We start from the raw sequence: 20972 nt of genomic DNA, 5'->3' as shown, positions 1-20972 counted from the left end.
GGTGATGGAGGGTTGTGCCCGCGATGTCTCGCCAGCATCGTTTTGGGGTAGGGTAGAGGTGCCTTCACCCAAACCATGTGGGTCATCAACTTGTGGCAGTGGAATGGTGGGTTACGGTGATGATGTTAATGGTGAAGGTGGGGCTGCTGGGTAAATAGGAGAGTTGGGGACAAGAAGAAGGTTTGTAAAATGCTTGTGTAAGGGGGAAGAGGATTGCGCTGGCGGGCTCGGAGGGCTTGGAGGCCGGATAACTAAGGGAAGAGGGTCCATAGGTTCAGGCTTTTGCGTTGGTGACTCCTGGACCTTTTCTTTTCCCTCATCCTCTATACGTCTTCTTTTTGGTCTGGGTTCCAGCGGTGCATTCAAATTGATCGCAGGCTTTTTTGCTGGCAGCTCGGGGTAGTGTGGAGAATCTTTGAGGCGCATTCTCAAGATTTTTATGTTGATGAGGCCATGGACTTCTGGCATGGGTTCCTCATCATGCTTACACCCATAGACAGGCATAGACTTGAAAAAATCCATGGAAAGAAGTACTGCCCCCGAACATGCCCCACTAATGCTCTGATCTGCCTCGCGATCAACTGCCCTACGTCGATAGGAATGCCGCTAGCTATGCAGTATGCGGCCATGACCCAATCCCTTGATACAGTTCTATCGTGCGTCGTTGGGATAAGCCGCTTCTTGACCAAATAAACCCAGAGCCTTCCCTCCGGCAGCAAGGACTTGGACTCCAGGGTACGGATTCCTTTGAGCGAGACCGACCACTTCGTGCCCTGTTGCGTTATTATCTTCAACGCGTCCTCCATCTACTCTTCTGTGGGATCATCAATAATCTTGTTCCCTGGCGCATCAGGGTTGTCCTTCATTTGAAAAATTCCGTTGATGTCCCTTGCGTTAAAGGTTACTGTCTCTCCCTTAAAGGTCACCGCATCCCTATTTTCATGTAAGCACCTGTGGTAAAAGCTTCGCACTACCTGAGGCACTGTGATGAATGGGCACTGGCAGAATGCGTCCTACCCATGCTCCACAATTACGCTCGTGATGAGGTCAGCTAGTGGATTTGGCCCAGGATGGAAGCCCATCTTGATCAACATATCATCGTTCTCCTTTTTCTTTGATGATCGCTCCTTGGCCGCCGCGAGTTTGCTGCTTTCTGCTATAGCCTTGCCTTTTGCCAACGCAAGGCGGGTTGCTTGTCGTTCTCTTTTTTCCCGCTCTCGCGTTGCTTTTTGTCGCGCTCAGCGAGCTCTTTGCCCCTGCTCTTATATAAGTGCTTCTTATTGGCTTCACGCTTCTTACTCTTCTCCTCCAACAACAATCTGTCATCTTCTTCTTCTTCCTCCTCACTTCTTCTTCTTCTTATCTTTTTTTCTCTCGCAAACTCTTCTTCAAATTGCTCAAAGGCCAGCAACAGGCGTTGTTCCTCCTCGCACTTTCGGATCCCTTCAAGTCTGGCAAGCTCATTCTTGCGTCGCATTTCTTCAAACTCCAATCTTCTTCTTCTATCCCCCTCTGCAATGATGAGTTTGCCCCTCTCCATCTTTTCTTGCTTCTCCTCCTCTTCTTTTCTTTTTCTCTCTTTCTCTTCCAATGCCAAAATTAATCTTCGAGGGTCAATTGTGGACCCTTGCGGCACATTCTCCCTGCGACACCGCATTAGGGGGGTTCCCTCTGCTTCTTCTCCTTCTTCGGTCGCAACTATTTGCGTTAGTATGGGTTGCGCCAATTCCATTAACTATGTTGTTTCCCCCCTATCCTCCCTTACGGAGGTTGATTCTCCATCAGGGCTCGCAGCCCTCTGTTTCGTTTCCTCTTCTTTTCTCAAGCGCCTCTCTTCACACCGACGCAATCTTTTCCTCTTTCTCCTTCTTCTTCCTCTCCTTCTTGGCCTCTTCATCTTCATCATCATTATTTTGCTCTCTGTTCTTTCTTGCCTTGCGATGATGTGAAAACTTCGCCTCTCTAGTCTTCTTTCTCTTGCTCTTCTTCTTCTTCTTCTTTTTCTTCTCAGCCTCTTCTAGTTGCGCATCCCCTGTAACCTCCTCGATCGCAATCTCTTCTTCATCTTTTTTCTATCTCGCAACCGCTTCTTCTTCTCTTCGTGGAGGTCCATCATAGGCTTCTACGATGATAGTTTCTTCTTCTTCAACCATCGCTTCTTCCACCACCACTACTTCATCCTTCACTGCTTTATCTGCCACTACCGTCGCCTCCTCCTCTGTAGACAGTGGTTGGTTTATAACCCCTGCCTCGGGAAATCCACCTCCTTGCTCCAAGGTACTTAGGATGTTGCCAAACACCTCCGTATCATTCTGTCTCTTCCTTTCACTTTCAGTGGAGACGTCAGGTGTTGGCGTAGGAATGCTCTCGGTGCTTCCTCCTCTCTTGAATACAAGAGGCCTAACGGTCAAGGGATTTCTCCGGGATCTTCCGACGAGTCTGGGGATGGTGTGGGCTTTGGCGGTAAACCTGCGACTGGCAGCTAGGAATGCTACCTCTCGTATGGCTACTTCATCAGGGGTGGAAGGTGAAGCGGATTGGGTTGGGGTTTGAACAGCCATGGATACGAGCTTGGAAAGGTCTGGTAAAAATTCGAGTTGTTGGGGAGAAAGAATGGTTTGGGATGCAAGACGCTTAGGGTTTCTGGTTTTCCAAAGTGAGGTAAAGGGTTTCCAATGAAGGAGGAGGTCGTATTTATAGGCAGGGCCGTGGTGGGGCCCAATGCGATTTTTGCAGCGACTGGCCTCGAGCAGCTCAACAGGTGCGTCGTTCCACCTCCCACATTTATGAAATTTCAGAAAAAGTGTCCTTTCGTCTACCAAGTCATAATTGCTTGGGGATACGAATCGATTGAACTTCTTCTCAAATTGAAAAAGAATAACGCATTGTGCTCACCAACGTTACTGTATCTTTGCAGAGGACGGGCAATAGCGCATATAAAGCTCCAACAATTGTCTTTCAATGTTTTGTAAAATTCAAATGTTGGATATACACACCCAAAAGCCATCCTTAGACAAATTAAAATTCACAGATTAATTACAAGGCTATTTTCAAATATAATAAAATGAATCAAAATATCTATAAATATAGCAAAATTTTGCCTTTTATCTACGATAGACTACTATTTGTGTTACATAGACACAGATAGTAGTACATAGACACAGATAGTAGTATATCACGGTCTATTGTAATCTATCATTGATACACGGTGATATTTTGCTATACTTGTAAATATGTTGAAGACAAGCTAAATAATAATGTGAAAGCATTCTATAAGCTATTAAATAACAGATTTGTAACTAACTACATACTCACTTCTATATAAATCTCCATAAAAATCAAATCAAAAGCTACAGTAAATATGAATTAAAAGAGAGTCGATGTACTTAGCTTTTCTGTTGATCCTTGAAGCTTTCTGAATAAATTTTGTTCCCTCTTCACAGTGGATGTAGGCAAAGAGTTGAACCACTATAAATCTGTTTCTCCTTCATTTCTTTTTTCATCTTCTCCTACATGCAAAGCTTTTTCAAAACAAACCCTAAGCAATCTGTAAACGAATCGAAGAACACAGAGAGAAAGAGAGAGAGGAACAGTGCTTCGAATACATACCTGAAAGGACTTAGTGCAGTTCTGATTTTTGATTCAAACTCTCAGCTCATTATCATCCTTATCTGATCAGTGCTACGTGGCCTGACAAGGATCACTCCTTCACAGTTCTTTATTTGGGTCAGCTTTATCTTCGTGGGCCGTTCTGGAAACATCAAAGTAAAGCCTACTAAATTGGTATTAGAGCACAAGAATTTCAAGAAATCAGTTCTTGAAGGATCAAGATTCAGATTCTTGATTGAATAATGGTCGTTGCAAGATTTGATATTGACAAATTTAATGGTAAGGGAGACTTTGAGCTTTGGAAATCAAAAATGAAAGTCCTTCTTGGATAGCAAAAGGCATCTAAAGCAATTCTTGACCCATAAACATTACCACCAGAAATCTCAGATAATCAGAAAGAGACTATGAATGAAGTAGCCTATGGAACAATCATTCTAAAATTAAGTGATAATGTGTTGAGACAAGTTCTTGATGAAGGATCTCCTTTTGCCATTTGGAAGAAGTTAGAATCTTTTTATTAGTTCAAAGATTTACCTAATAATGCATTTTTAAGAGAACATTTTTTCATATACAAGATGGATGCATCAAAAACTCTTTTTGTAAATATAGATGAATTCAGAAAAATCTCCTCAGAATTCAAGAAGATTGGAGATAAAATTGGAGAAGAAAATGAGGCATTTATACTCTTGAATTCATTGCCAGAAAATTACAAAGATGTGAAAGTTGCTCTCAAATATGACAGGGAAACTGTTACCACTGATTCCATCATTTTTGCTCTAAGAACCGGGGAACTTGAAATTAATGTTCAAAAGAAAGAAAATGTCAATGGTGAAGGATTGTTTTCTAAAGGAAAATCCAAGAATAGTGGGAAGGATAATAAATCACAGCCTAATGACAAAGAGAAACAAAAATTGAAGTGTGGTTACTGCAAGAAAATTGAGCACATCAAGAAGGACTGTTGGTTTCTGAAAAAGAAACAAAATCAGAAAGACAAAACATATCAGCAAGGAGAAGCAACTATTGGAAAGAATAATTTGACATTTAAATATGCTCTAGCAACCTCAAATGAGAAGGGAACTCAAAATACTGATGAAAGAGTTCAAGATTGGGTCCTAGACTCAGGGTGTTCTTTCCACATGATACCCTCTAAAGGTTGGTTCACAACCTATAAGCCTATGAAGGAGGATCTGTCTATATGGGCAATAACAATGCCTGCAAAATTATTGGCCTTGGATCAATCTGTATTAAAATGGAAGATGGATCAGAAAAGCTCATTAGAAATGTAAGACATGTTCCTGCTCTAAAAAGGAACTTACTTTCACTAGGTATGTTGGATGCTATAGGCTTTGAATATAAAGGCACAAAGGGCACTCTACAAATTCTAAAAAACTCCAAGGGTGTTTTGACTGGAAAGAAAAGGAATGTGTTTACATCATTAGCAATATGGAGATGTCTCATATTGCCCTTGTGGCTACCTATGCAAGTCCTACAGAAGGAGAGCTATGAAACAAAAGGTTGTCTCATGTCAGTCAAAAAGGGCTGCAAATGTTGTCTAAATAAGGCATACTGCCTAAGAATGTTTGTAAAGAATTAAAATTTTGTGAACACTACATTTTAGGCAAGGCTGTGAGATAGATCTTCACCAAGCCCAACACACAACTAAAGGGATACTTGATTACATACACTCTAATCTGTGGGGGCCTTCTCCAACTCCATCCTTGAGTGGATCAAGATATTTGTTAACCTTTACTGATGATTTTTCTAGGAAAAGCTGGATATTTTTCTTAAAAACTAAAGATCTAGTCCTAGAAAAAATTAAAAAGCGAAAACTCATGATTGAAAAGCAATCTTCAAGAGAAATTAAATTCCTTAGAACTGATAATGGTTTGGAATTTTATGGATAAGAGTTTAACAAATTTTGTAGAGAAAATGGTGTCACTAGACACTGAACTGTGAGATATACCCCACAACAAAATGGTGTTATTGAAAAGCTAAATAGAACCATTATGGAACATGCAGATGCCTCTTATCAGATGCTTTATTATCTGAGAAATTGTGGGCAGAAGTAGCCTCCTATACTTTCTTCACTCTAAATAAGTGCCCACATTCCTCTCTAGACTTTCTAACTCCAGAAGAGAAGTGGTCTAATCACCCTTCAAACCTAAATATGCTGAAGGTTTTTGGAAGTGTTGGTTATGTACACTAGTCCAAAGGAAAATTAAAGGTAAGAGTAGTAAAATGTATGTTTGTTGGCTTTATTGAAGGAATCAAAGGCTACAGATTATAGCACCCGATTGAAAAGAGATGTGTTCATAATAGGGATGTGATCTTCAAGGAAGATTAAATGTTCATGCTCAAAAAAATCAATTCAAAACAGGTCTCCCAAGGTTAAAATACCACTCATTTTGAAGTGAAGCTACCCTTAGTGAAAGATGGTTCAGTGACTCAGGAAAATATTGAAGATAAGTTATCTCCTCAAACATATGAGAAGAATGTATCAGAGGAAATCTCAGATACAGACAACCTACAAAACTATCAACTAGCCAGAGATAGACAGAGAAGAACTATAACAGGTCCCATGAGGTATAATGAAGTTGTCTTTTCATATGGGATGGCAGACTTTACATGTATAGATGATGATAATAACATGGAACCTAGCATCTTGAGGAAGCAATTAATGGGTCTAATGCTCATAGCTGGACTGAAGCTATGAATGATGAAATGCATTAACTAAATGTGAATGATGCTTGGACATTTACATCTATTCCTAAAGGCTTCAAATCTATACCCTCCAAGTGGATATACAGATACAAAGAAGGGATACAGGGTTGAACAACCTAGGTTTAAAGGAAGTTTAGTGGCAAAGGGGTTTTCTCAAAAAGAAGGAATAGACTACACTGAGAATTTTTCTTCAGCGGTCAAACAAACCTCTATTAGAATGCTCTTATCCTTGGTGGTACAAAACAACCTAGAACTTAACTAGCTAGATGTTAAAACTACTTTTCTACATGGTCGATTAATAGAGAAGATTTATATGAAACAACCTATTGGCTATATCAAACAGGGTGAAGAAGACCTACTCTATAAGCTAAACAAATCCATATTTGGACTAAAGCAAGCCCCTAGATGTTGGTATCAGAGGTTTGATGAGTTTATATGAGAATTGGATTCTTAAGAAGCAACTATGATAGTTGTGTTTACATCAATTCAAGTTCCTACAAAGATAAAGTCTACTTACTCCTATATGTAGATGATATGCTCCGTGTAAGGAGCTCTAAAAGTGACTTGAATAAGGTCAAAACTATGTTGAAAAGGGAATTTGAAATGAAAGATTTAGGGGAATCAAAGAAGATTCTTGGAGTAGAAATTGTTAGAAACAGGAAAAAGGATGACTTGTCCATTAGCCAACATAGTTACTTTGAGAAAATCCTAAAGAAATTCAGTAAGAAAGGAGCAAAATCAGTTACTACTCTAATTGCTCATCACTTCAAACTGTCATTAGCTAACTATCTTAAAGAAGATGATATAGAACATATAGACTATATGTCTAAAGTTCCTTATTCCCAAGCAGTGGAAAGCTTAATGTATCTATGATCTCAACTAGACCTGACATAGCCTATGAAGCAAGCTTAGTTAGCCATTATATGTCTAATCCTGGGAAAAGACATTGGGAGGCCACTAATTGGATCCTCAGATATCTAAATGGCACTACAAAGGCTAGATCATATACAGAAAACAAGACTCTTCTAATCATACTCTTATTAGTTATGTGGATGCAGATTATGAAGGTGATTTGGACATGAGAAGATTCTTATCAGGTTACATCTTCCTATTAAGGAAAAACTTATTAAGCTGAAAGGCCACCTTACAATCTGTTGTTGCTTTCTCAACAACAGAAGCTAAATTCATAGCCCTATCTGAAGCTGTTAAAGAAGCCTTATGGTTAAAAGTTCTTTTACATGATTTTGGCATACAACAAGACACTATTACTATCCTATGTGACAACTAAAGCACTATATATCTATCAAAGAATTTGCAATTTCACAACAGAATCAAGCACATAGATATCAAATATCATTTTGTAAGAAATCAAATTGAAGAAGGAAATATAAGAGTAGAGAAAGTTCATTCTGAAGATAATGCTACTGACATTTTGACGAAACCAACATCTTAGCCCAAGCTCTTGAAATGTTTGGAGCTCATAGGCTTCACTATACCTGAAAAAGAATGAACAATCATAAGTAAGGGAGCAAATCAACTCTTACAGAAACTTTCAAGGTGGAGGCTATTGAAGACAGAAGCTAAATAATAATGTGAAAACGTTCTATAAGCTGTTAAATAACAGATTTGTAACTAACTACATGCTCACTTCTATATAAAGCTCCATAAAAATCAAATCAAGAGCTAGAGTAAGTATGAATTAAAAGAGAGTTGATGTACTTAGCTTTTCTATTGATCCTTGAAGCTTTCTGAATAAAATTTGTTCCCTCTTCACAGTGGATGTAGGCAAATAGTCGAACCACTATAAATCTGTTTCTTCGTTGTTTCTTTCTTCATCTTCACGTACAGCTCAAAACAAACCCTAAGCAATCTATAAAAAATTGAAGAACATGGAGAGAGAGAGAGAGGAATAGTGTTTCGAATACATACCTGAAAGGACTGAGTGCAATTCTGATTTCTTATTCAAACTCTCAGTTCATTATCATCCTTATATGATCAGTGGTACGTGGCCTAACAAGGATCACTCGTTCACAGTTTTTATTTGGGTCAGCTTTATCTTCTTTGGTCGTTCTTGAAACATCAAAGTAAAGGCCATTAAAATATTTTCAACAATTTTGTCATTTAAAATAATTTTTCTTAATTATATTTTTATGCAAAATGAGAAGAAGTTAAACCATAATTATTTTGAATTATTATTATTAGTATTCTTAAGATGAAAAGTTTTGTGTACTCACAATGATCAAATCTCCAAACATCTCTAACCCAAAATCAAAATTATCACTTGAGAGAACTAATTTTTTTTCCCAAATGTATTAGTTTATTAATTAACTAATAAGAACTAATTAATTAATCAATATCAATCAATATTCTAAATGTATTTATGGCACATCTAACAACTTTAATCAACATTTATACTAACTTATTTTGAAATAAACCATTTGTTTTATTTTATAACCATGATAATCCAAGTGTATCAGATTTAAAACCAATTGTATTATAATTCAATAAGCAAATACTTGAAGTAAGATATAAGTGTATCAGCAATATATCTAATATCAATCAACATTCATTTAGTAACTTAATTTTAAATAAAACGTGTTAATTTTATAAACATGATAATCCAAGTGTATCAACAGTATATAAGATATAAGACCAATTTTTTATGACATTAATCAACACTACTTGAAGTAAGATTAATAAAAATGTATCAATAGTACATCTAACATCAATCAATATTCTAAGTCTATCAATAGTATATCTAACAACAATCATACACTTCAATAGTACATGAAATTTTGAACCATTGATTATTTCAATAGGACTGGGCTTGTTGATTTTATTACTTTTGCAAAACTTAGAGTTATTGGGTTATGGGCTAAATTAAAATGAAAACTATAAGAATTCACATCCTGTTTTTATAAAGTTATTATACCTACGTGATTGAGGCTCCGTTTGGGATTGGTATAGCTTTTAAAATAATTATTGGCAGCCGTGCTTTTAGAAAAATCAGTTGTGAAATGAAGTAAAATAGTGTTTGGTAAATTTTAATTTTAAATAAAAGAAATTAGTTACGATGTTTGATAAATTAATACTAAATTATTTAGTTATATGAACCAAACTAGGCTTATTGTTTCAATTATTTTTACGTGGATAATTAATTTATAATTTATTTAAAATTGTATGTGATTTAAATGTTAACTAATTTTATTAATATAAATTATTTGATAGTTTTAAAAAAAACAATTGTTATAAAAAATGAATAAATTAGAATTTGAAAATAGACCTAACAAATTATATTAATTTAAAAAAATATTATTAAAATATATTTACTTGAAAAGTAAAGAAGTTAGCAAATTTTTAGGAAAGTCAAATCTAAAAGTTAGTATCTATTAACTTTTACGGTTTAATTTAAAATTAAGAAGTGATTCTCCTAGATTATTAAATAGTTTTTCCATAATAGATAAGATTATTAAATAGTTTTTCCATAATAGTTTTTTACAATTTCCATAATAGACAATGAAGGTAGTTAACATTTTTCCATAATAGTTTTTTACAATTTCAAACACCATAAAGTAGTAGAGAAACTAGATAGAAACGAAGGCAAATGGTACTGAAAGAAGATATGAAAGAGGCAATTGAGTAGAAATAATGAAGGTGAATGCATATTATAGAGTGTTCAAATGACTTGACAACCTGAACAACTCAGACTACCTAAAGCCAAAGTGTAAGAGTTGGGTTAGGTTAGGTTAGGTTAGTTTGTTCTTGGGTTAGGTTGGGTTAACTTTTTATATTTTTATTAGGTTATGTTGATCGTGGGTTGATTAAAAAATTTTGAGTTGACAAATCCTAATCCGAATTATATATTTATATATATAAATTTCTCCTTGGTTAAATTTTGATAACTTTGTATTGACTAATTTGTGAATTTTTAATATTTTCTATTAAAATTGTTATGATATTTATCTTTGTTTAAAGTTTGAAATAACTATCATAGATATTTGATATTTAACATTTAAATTCTATGAGATATTAGTTATTAGTGTTGTAGATAAATTTATTTCTTTTTAATTTAAAAAATAAATTATAACTTGACAACCTAACCAAACCCAACCTAACCCGAATTTTAACAGCAACCTAAATTTTAAGGGTTGGGTTGGAGATTTTATTTGGGTCCTTTGGGTTGACAATCCAACCAACCTAAATTTTCGGATTGATCCAAAAAACACCATCGATCCTACTCAACCCAACCCATGTATACCTTTAGCAGATTATGTAGTGATGCTTAATTTTCTCGTCCAAAATGGGTTTTTAATCTGAGATTTTGATTAATTAATGGTGGCATATCAATGTTAGGGTTTAACACTTTATATTTACGTGTTTTAATTTCGTTTTCACAAACGAGTTTAAAAGTTTAATTTACGAAATAAATAATAATAAATATCAATTTATATTTTCAAACTTTGGGATTTGTATCAATTAAAATCCTAAAATTATGTAAGTATATCTATTCCTTCAAATTTCATTCCAAAAAAATATGGTATCTGTTTTATATAGTTCCGTCAATTACATAGTTGCGTCAATTACATAAATTCCTTAATTGTCATCCGTGAATCAATGTAGACCATTTATTGAGAATTACTTTTGAAAATAGAAAATGCATAATTAACTCATATATATGTGGAAATCAGTTCTTCAAATATCATATTAACAAAATGATTATTAAAATTGATGCATGGGTTATTTCAAAGGAATTCCTCATTTAGAATCCAAATTGATTAGCTTATAAAAACTTAAAAGTTTAATTGATAAAATTATAATTCTCACATGATCTCCAAACATAATGTAATGAAGGGTACATAAGGGTATAAATTGATGTATTTAAGAAAGTTCAAAGGTTAAACTAATCAAGTTATTAGTTTAGAATCTTAATTAACATAGCCTCCTAAGGTTAATGGTGTAGAATGATATTCTTCTTAAATAATATAAGACATGTTTGATAGTGATTTTAAACTATTTACAACCTTTTTAAAATATTTCTTTAATCATTCAATATCAACTTAAATTTGGATTTTAGGCACAATTTTCTTACGATTTTTTTTTTTATTATTAAAAACATGTTTTAGCAAATGATTTTGAACCTGACAAAAATTGTTATTAAATATTTATAAATCATACTCAGACGATGCTATCATTTCTTTCTTAATATATGGAAATTATTAAATTTTAGTTTAATGTAATGTATAAACATAACTAAAATTATGGTATAATTTATTTGTGTTTGTTAATTTCAACTCTAATTTAATAGATTATGATTATATTTTCAAACGATTGTGGATTGTATGATTGTCACTTTAGATAATGTATAATACGTGACATATAAATGTATGTTATCCCAAATGACTAGATCTTCACGTTAATAATCACAATACACTCAGTTTTAACGATTGATAACAATTCAAGAGTCAGATGAGATAGAATGTAGATGCTCGAAAAAAATTCTGTCGTTTACCAAAAGTCTACACGATCGTATAGACGATACACCAATAACTAAATGATAGGTCAATTAAGTAAACGATAGGAGGAAGCGTTAAACGATCGTGTAGATGACAGTTGACTGAAACTAGACAATCATATAAACAACAACAGAAGATCTAAACGATCGTAGAGACGATTGCGCATAGAGCTAAATGATCGTGTACACGATGATATAGGGACTACACGATCGTGTAAATGATGCTTTAGCAAAATCTAAATGATCATAGAGGAAGAAGAAAAGACACAGGAGTTTAAGTTGTTCGGTCACAAGCTAAGTCCACCGTACAAATTAGGAGGTTCTCTTTTATTACTCTTCAAAGTATTACAGAACGAAATTCCTTGCTCTCTCGATAACAATTCACTATTTTCTTAATCTCTCGATTGATTTCGTTTATATATGTGCAGGTGATTCAGCCAATAATGATGAGCTCTGGTGGTTACCGTATTTAACAGAAAGAAGACGACAACCATTCAACTGCCAACTGCATTGTTCTTTCTTGATTTCGAGTCTTTTTGTAACAATCTCCACCTTTGTAAGCATTCAGAGTTCCTTCCCTCTTTGCTTCATTAAGCTGACTTGAGCTAATCTTTTTCAGGTAACTCGAATCCAAGAAGCTCCAAGTATCTGCCAAGCTTATTCAATGGAACAATTTTGGCTAGCATATCAGCTGGATTATCCGAGGTATGAATCTTCACTACCTTGACTTCTCCTTTATCAATCTCTCGTCTGATGAAATGATATTTGACATAAATATGCTTGGTTCTGCTGTGAAATTGCTGATTCTTAGATAGGTATATTGTGCTCTGATTATCACAATAGATTCTGCCTTTAGTTTATGCTATGCCGAAATCGTTTAGTAAACCTTTCAGCCACAAACCTTCCTTCACAGCCTCAGACAAAATGATGAACTCAGCCTCTCTTGTAAAGGGCCACAACAGGCTGCAATGTAGCTTTCCAACTGATTAAATTGTTCCCCCATAAGAAAACATAACCTGATAGGGAATGTCTTCTGTCCAAGTCCCCTGCATAGTCTACATCTGTATAACCATAAACCTCATCATTGGATGACTCATTCTGTCTATATAAGACTTTTGCCTCCTTGGATGAACATAGATACCTTAGTATCCACATCACTGCCTCCCAATGTCTTCTATCATGATTTTCCATGTACCTACTGACCATACTTATTGCATAGATAGGTCTGGTCATGTAGAAGTCATAAGATACATAAGAGATCCCACTGCTTGGGAATAAAGGACAACCTTCATATGGTTCAGATGCCCTTCATCAGTGCCCTTTGAACTATTAGCAGCTAAAAGCTTAAAGTGAGAGCCAAGAGGTGTACCAACTAGCTTTTCTTTCTCCATCTTGAACCTCTATAAAATCTTTGAACAATATTCAGATTGGCTGCTAACAGGCAATCTTCCCTGTTTTCTATCTTTTTCTATTTCAATGCCTAGGATCCTCCTTAACTCTCCTAAGTCTTTCATGTCAAATTCTCTCTTAAAAAGCATTTTCACTTGCTTCAATTCCTTTTTGGATCTCCCGGCCAGTAGCATGTCATCTACATAGAGAAATAGATAGACCGATTCCTTGAAACTACTAGTATTTTTGTACACACACCAATCAAATGAGCTCCTTTTGAACTCAATCTTGGATATCACCCCATCAAACCTTTCATACCAGTATCTCGGTGACTTTTTTAGGTCATAGATAGACTTGTTCAACAAAAACAGAAGAAGGGAGCCTCAATCCGTTGCCTAGCATCCGGGCTATTTGTTGCTTCTTCAAAGCTGAAAGGTTCATTATTACTCAAAGAAATGGCAGCACTCAGTGTTACACTTGCAAAATCAGACTCTTAATACCTTGTTGGTATTACTATAGTTCTTCTCAGTCTGTCTTTTGCCAATAAGTAGTTGTGAAAGACCCCATGTGTCTCAACTTGATCCCTTGACACATGATCACTAGGTTCAGCTGCCTCATCACCTTCTAACTCTTGATTTTGTGAGGAAGTAGAAACTCCATTATCGTTTTGAGGCTCTACCTCAAATCTAGTGTACTATTCTTGGTTCCTATTGAAGATGGTTGTTTTGACATCATGAAGATTTCATTTTTTCTAAAGATCACATTTCTGTTGTTCACACACCTCTTTTCAACTGGATGCCACAATCTAAAGCCTTTTACTCCCGGTGTAAATCCTAAGAACATGCACTTTATAACCATTGGTTTCAACTTCCCTTGGTTTTGGTGCACATAGCCAATACAACCAAACACTTTTAGGTGTTTCAGTTTAGGTGGCTGCCTTATCCACCTCTCTTCAGAACTCTTCAACTCTATAGATTGATAAGGTCATCTACTAAGTGTTTATATGGTGTAGGAGACAGCTTCAACCCAATATTTTTCAGGTAACAAGGCATTGGACAACTGGCATTTTACTCTTTCCAGCATTGTTCTGTTTAATCTTTCAGCCACTCCATTTCTTTGAGGTGTGAACCTCATAGTTCTATGCCTTGCTATGCCTTGCTCCCTGCAATACAAATTAAACTCCTTTCCACAAAACTCTAAACCGTTATCAGTTTTCAAATGTTTAATTTGTTTAGAGGTATGCTTTTCAATCAAGGTCTTTCATTCTTTAAATCTATTAAATACTTCATTTTTGGATTTTAAGAAATAAACCCAACTCTTTCTTGAATAGTAATATATAAATGAAAGAAAGTACCTTACTCCACTGAGAGATGGAGAGTGAGCTGGCCTCCACAAATTGGAATGCACATATTCAAGGATTTCCTTTGAAGTGTGTTGTCCTTTAGAGAATTGTTCTCTCGTTGCTTTGCCCAATATACAATGTTCACAAAATTTAAGTTATCTTCAACACCCCTTGGTAGTATACCCTATTTATATAGCACTTGCAACCCCCTCACACTGATATGAAAGAGTCTTTTGTGCCACAATTCATCTTTAGTAGGTTCCTCATCTGTTGCTAACAAAAGCGAGTGTGCCATTTGCACATCCTTGATGACATATAGACCATTTATCTTCGTTGCCACTAAGACTACATTGGAATCCTTAATAATTTCAAAGGTGCCTCCCACACCCCTATATTCACATCCTATGGCATCAAACATCCCCAATGAAAGGAGATTCCTCTTCAAAGTTGGAACATGCCTCACGTTCCTTATCAATTCGACTTAACTATCCTGCATCTTCAAGGATACAGATCCTATTCCCATAGCTCTGCATGTATTATTATTTTCCATGTAGATCAGTCCACCATCCCATTTCTTATAAGTGTAAAACCATCCCTTGGATGGTGCCATGTGGACTGAGCAACCAGAATTTAACACCCAATCTTGAGTCTCTATAGTATTCTAGTCTCCACCTTCTTCAGTAGTAACTAAAGAATCTGAATAGACTAGGGAATTCTCACCTACAGCAGCCTCGGTCTGTTTACCCCTTTGTTCCACTGGTTCAATTTTCTCTTCAAGGCATAACAGTCCTTTTTCATATGTCCCATCTTATGACAAAAATGGCACTTTATTTTGGACTTGTCTCCATTGTTCTATTTGCCCTTCCCATTGTTCTTATTCTTCCCTTTAGAGAACAAGCCTTCACCTCCTGGTTGATCCGTCTTGGTCATTTGCAATTCAAGCTCTCTAACTCTACAGTTGATATAATAGCATCTGTGGTGATTCTTTCTCTACCGTACTTCAATGCAGTCTTCACATCTTTGAAAGTTTCTGGTAGAGAATTCAATAATATGAATACTACATTCTCTTCTCCAATGTTATCTCCAATCGATCTGAACTCAGAAGACAACCTCTTGAACTCATTAAGATTGTCTACGAGGGACTTTACTGGATCCATCTTATACGTGAAAAATATTTCCTTCAAGAAAGCTTTGTTGGGCAGATCTTTGTTGAGATAAATCTCATTCAACTTATTTCACAGGGCATAGGTAGTAGGCTGATTCACAATTTACCTCAAAACACTGTCCATGACATTGAGAATGATGGTTCTATATGCATTTGATTCAGTAGTCTCTTTGTCTACCTCATAAAGTATTTCAGGGTACTTCGCAGGGTCCGTAATGGCCAAAAGTTCCTTCTGCTACCCCAGGACTACTTTAATCTTTTCTTTCCACAATTCAAAATCTGTCTTGCCGTTGAATTTCTCAATCTCATATCTGGTAGTTGTCATTCCTAGTCTTCAAGATTGATTACTCTGAATCAAGAATTCAAATCTTGGAGCTATCTTGAACTGTTCACTGAGCTCTGATACCACTTATTATCCCAAATGAGTAGATCTTCACGTTAATAATCACAATACACTCAATTTTAACGGTTGGTAACAATTCAAGAGTCAGGGGAGATAGAATATAGATGCTCGAAAAACCTTGTCATTTATCAAAAGTCTATACGATCATGTAGACGATGCACCAATAACTAAACGATAGGCCAATTAAGTAAACGATAGGAGAAAGTGTTAAACGATAATGTAGACGACAGTTGATTGAAGCTAGATGATCGTATAGACGATTGCGCGCGGAGCTAAACGATCGTGTACATGATGCGATAGGGACTACATAATCATGTAAACGATAATTCAACAAAATCTAAACGATCGTAGAGGAAGAAGAAAAGACATAAGAGTTTAAGTGGTTCGGCCAAATACCTATGTCCACATTGCAAATTAAAAGGTTCTCTTTTATTACTCTTCAAAGTATTAATGAACGATATGCCTTGCTCTCTTGATTACAATTTACTCTTTTCTTGATCTCTCGATTGATTTCGTTTATATATACGTAGGCAATTCGGTCAACGATGATGAGCTCTTGTGGTTACAACATTTAACAGAAACGACAACCGTTCAACTGCCAACTGCATTGTCCTTTCTTGATTTCGAGTATTTCTGTAACAATGTATGTTAATCTATAAGAGACAATAAGTTAGGTTAGCTTGTGAATCAATAGCAATAAGCATTGCTCTAATCAAACTAATGTTTAATTAGGCACTTGAAAATTAAATATTCAACTTAACTTTGCCCTAGATCTTAATGCAATTAAGCCAATTTGAATTTACATGTTGTTCATCAATTCACTTTGGACTAATTAGTTAACTAGGACAATTTATTAGCTTTTCTAGTTAATTTGGTTAAGTGTAAATAAATACTTAAATTAGGTTATGAGAATTCGATTATCAAGTATACTAAATAAGGAAACTTCGCAATAACCCAAGCTAGGTATTTTTCGTAGATTATCACAACTTTCAACTTTCTCTTTTTACGTATATGCAATTTTGTTTTCTTGAACCAAATCAATCTCAAAATCCCCCATGTTACCTTAGGATTGTAAATAGTTTAATTGAGAAAGTCATCGGTTCCCTGAGTTCGACTCGTGCTACCATTACTACATATTAGGTAGAAATGGTTAAATTTATTTGGTCCAGAATTAGGCAAAAAATTTCACACACATCAAATCCCATCGAGCATGGCAACGTTAAATATATTGCGCTACCTGGAGGCCACCAAGATTTACATTTTATTGTTTCTTATTATAGGTTTCTTTTCAACTTTTTCTTTTTATGGAGGTTAATTCTTTCTATCTTTCTTTAGTCCATTGAGGAAATGGAGAGGATTATCCTTATATGAGCCAAATATCACTGTCATCAAATGTGTCAAAATTTTAGGAAAAATTCTCTATTTTCCTTTATATTTTTTCTCATGTTTTTATTTTTATCACATTAGGGATAATATCAGATTTTAAGTTGGGGATGGGGTATGTTTGTGTTCAAGCTAGAATCTTTGAGCATCTAAGTTCGGACTATTTTATTAATGTGTTTTATTGTTTACTTGCTCATTCTTGTTGGTTCGTTATGATGACAAGTTGATGTGGACTCCCTTGTGATTTGACTTTTCATGCACGTTTAATTCTTGTTGTCATTCCGAAAAGTACCACTAATTAGAGAGTGACTTTTATAAGAGGTTGTAATGTAATACTAATAAAGAAAATTGATTTATAGCCTGTCAAAATTCAACTGATAAAATTCTACACTTAAAAGAATATATATATATATATATAAAATAAAAAAAATAAAAAAAAAACTTAAACTTGTGATGTTTATGCATGACTAGGAGTAAAAAGAGTCTTACCTTTGTTGTGATTAGTTAGAATGCTCGCAAGAAAATAATGAGTATAGTTCCGTGCAGTAATGTGTGAAAGCTAATGCCCCTAGGTAAAAAAAAAATGTAAGTTTAGGACACCCTAAAGTCTAATTTCAGACACCTTAGTTGACATATTGTCATCTTAATTGCTTTGATTCTTGATAGTTAGTGCTTGAGTCAGTGTAGTGGAAAACAAATTGGGAGTTATTTGAAACTATTTCGGGCTACTAAGATTTAATTAGAAGGGCTTTGAACTTTCTCATGCTTGAATAGGTCTAAAATTAATTTAATTTCTGCTTCATTGATTGATTATTATTTAAATTCATTGTTGATTGCAAGTTTAATCTTAGGAGACTATTAAGACTTGAGTAATGAACCTTTCAAATTGAGTGAGAATATTTTTGTATGAATGTGTATTTTATTCTACCTTGCTGGAGGACGATCGAGAATTAAGTTAGGGGTGTTTGATAACAAATGAAAATGTGTTATCTTGCTCCACATAATTCGAGGTCATTCCTAGGTTTTATGTGTCTATTTCATGATTTTATAGGTTTCGAGCACTTAAAATGGATCAAAACGAAACTCAAATGTATCAACTGAAAAATGAGAAGTAAAAATGACCAAATTGTCCCTAAAGACATGGGCCACGACACTGCTAGGCACCATGCTCAGTGCATTTTCCCGGGAGGGGGTTGATCGTGCAAAGCATTGAGCGCCAGGACAATGAGGAGCAGTGCTACAGTGCTAGAAGACGTAGGGCGCGTGTATACTTGGGAGCGCCGCAGTGCTACGCCACGACGGTTCGATTGAAGGCACCAGTACCTCGACACCAGTCTAATTTCTTTAAATCTAAATTTAGTCGCCTAGGGTTGAGAAATTTGGATCAAGCCAATTTTTTACTGCTTTCTCTCTATTTTACTTTGTTCTCTAGTCCCTAAATGTATTCAAATGATTCCTCTTTGATCATCATATCGATTATGAGCTAAGTAGGTAATTGTAGCTTAAGGCATATAGCAGTTTTCCCAATATCGTAGACTTGTGAGATTTCTATCCTTTCATTATAATTCTATATATTGTCTTTGGATTCTTTTACAATATTAAGTTGGCTAATTTGATAATCTGAATTTTCACCTAACTTTTTTAGACAAATTAACTAAGGTAGATAATATAGAAATTATTTTGATGATCTATGATCTGGTTACAAATTGAAGAATAACTCGAAAACACCCATCTCTTTTTATTCTTTTATCTTCCTCTTTTTTTCCCCCACGGTAGCGTCTTTCACAGGCCATCCTTTTTTTTAATCTTTTTCCTTCTGACTTTGAAAGTTTCCTAGGAAGTTGTTATCTGTTGAGTCTTTCTTTAATTCATTGTTCTTCTTTTTGCCAGCTAGCACGCATTATTTCATATTCAATTTCTTGCTTTGGCATTATACGATCAATCAAAATTTCAAACGTACCCATATGCTTTCTCTGACTATTTAAAATATATATCAAACTAATAATGGAATTGTTGATCTATGACGGTTTTTTCTTTCAGGTCTTTTTAAATATAAAAAATATTTAAGAATATTTATACTTTAACAAAAATACTAAAAATTAAAGTATTTTTAGAACTTTTTCTATAAAATATAAATATTTTTTTTAGATTTTTTTATTTATAATAAATTTTCTTTTTTTTATTATTATTAATAAATACATATTGAAAAACATACGACATATCTAACCTTCGATGTACAATGGTTGTCCTAGTATCTATTGGGATTGCGACCAAAGTCCCACGTTAGTGAGATGTGGGAAGGATCATGGGTATATAAGTGAGATAACTATCTTCATTGGTCAGAGGCCTTTTGGGTGAAACCAAAAGTAATATCCAAAGTGGACAATATCATATCATTGTAGAGATAGTTAGAAGGTTGTCCCTATCACTATTTATAAACTTATTAGTGCATTTTTGTAGCTATTGTCTTGTGTGGCATATATAATTGAATAATATACATATATCAAATATTTTAGGATTTATTTCACATTATTTTTAAGGTCCATTTAAAGTTGAATGTTCAAAATGTTGGCACAAACTTTATTAAATATATTGTATGCACTATTGATCATGTAAAGTGAAATTTTGGTATTCAATCATGTAATTACTATAATTTTGGATACATTGGGATGTTTACTTTGAAATATTTTAGTTGAAGAAGGGATTTAAAGATAACTGAAAAAAAAATAAATTGGTGATTACGGAAAAAAAGATCCAAGAAAAAGAAATTTTGATAATTAGAAGGATAAGATGGTCTTTCCACCTTTTAATTAAAAAGGTTTTGTTAAAATAAGATGAAATTGGTGGGAAAAGAAATAAATAAGAAAAAGAGATTTTTTTGTGTTCATAAAGCTTGATAAAAAGAGCATATCGGACTTTCTAATTTATTTAAATGTATAAAAAAAAACAGCTAAAATAAATAAACGGGGAATTGCATTAGGTAAAGCTTTATTAAAAAATATATTAACATCGATATCATCTTTTTTTTAAAAAAATTTCAAATATTGTAAACATATATAGAAAAAAATATAACAAAAATATTTAGATTTTATTTGTTGTAGAATTTTTTCTTTGCAAGGTATATTTCTCAAATATTCATCGTGAAATTGTCTCCTCCCACGTTTTTCCTTCTTCTTTAGCATCCAAGTTTCTTCGCAATTGATTTGTGGATTTTTTTTCGAAATCAAAGTTAAGAAATTCAAATTTGTGAATGGTTGTTATAACAACCAACTCTAAAAATTGTGCTCAATTGATTCTGATTACATTTTGATTTCTAATTTGTCAATTTTTCTCAAATTTCTCATTTTTCGAATATATTCTGATTTTGAATTTTTTGGGTTTTTATTTCTAATTTCTTAGTGGATTTGTGGAGTTTTTTTCTTTTTTCTTTTTTTTTTTTAAACAAACC

The sequence above is a fragment of the Benincasa hispida genome, chromosome 6, assembly GCF_027475165.1.
Source record: "Benincasa hispida cultivar pf3 chromosome 6, pf3_genome.v1.1, whole genome shotgun sequence".
NCBI classification, from domain to species: Eukaryota; Viridiplantae; Streptophyta; class Magnoliopsida; order Cucurbitales; family Cucurbitaceae; genus Benincasa; species Benincasa hispida.
Note: the sequence above shows the minus strand (reverse complement) of the source record.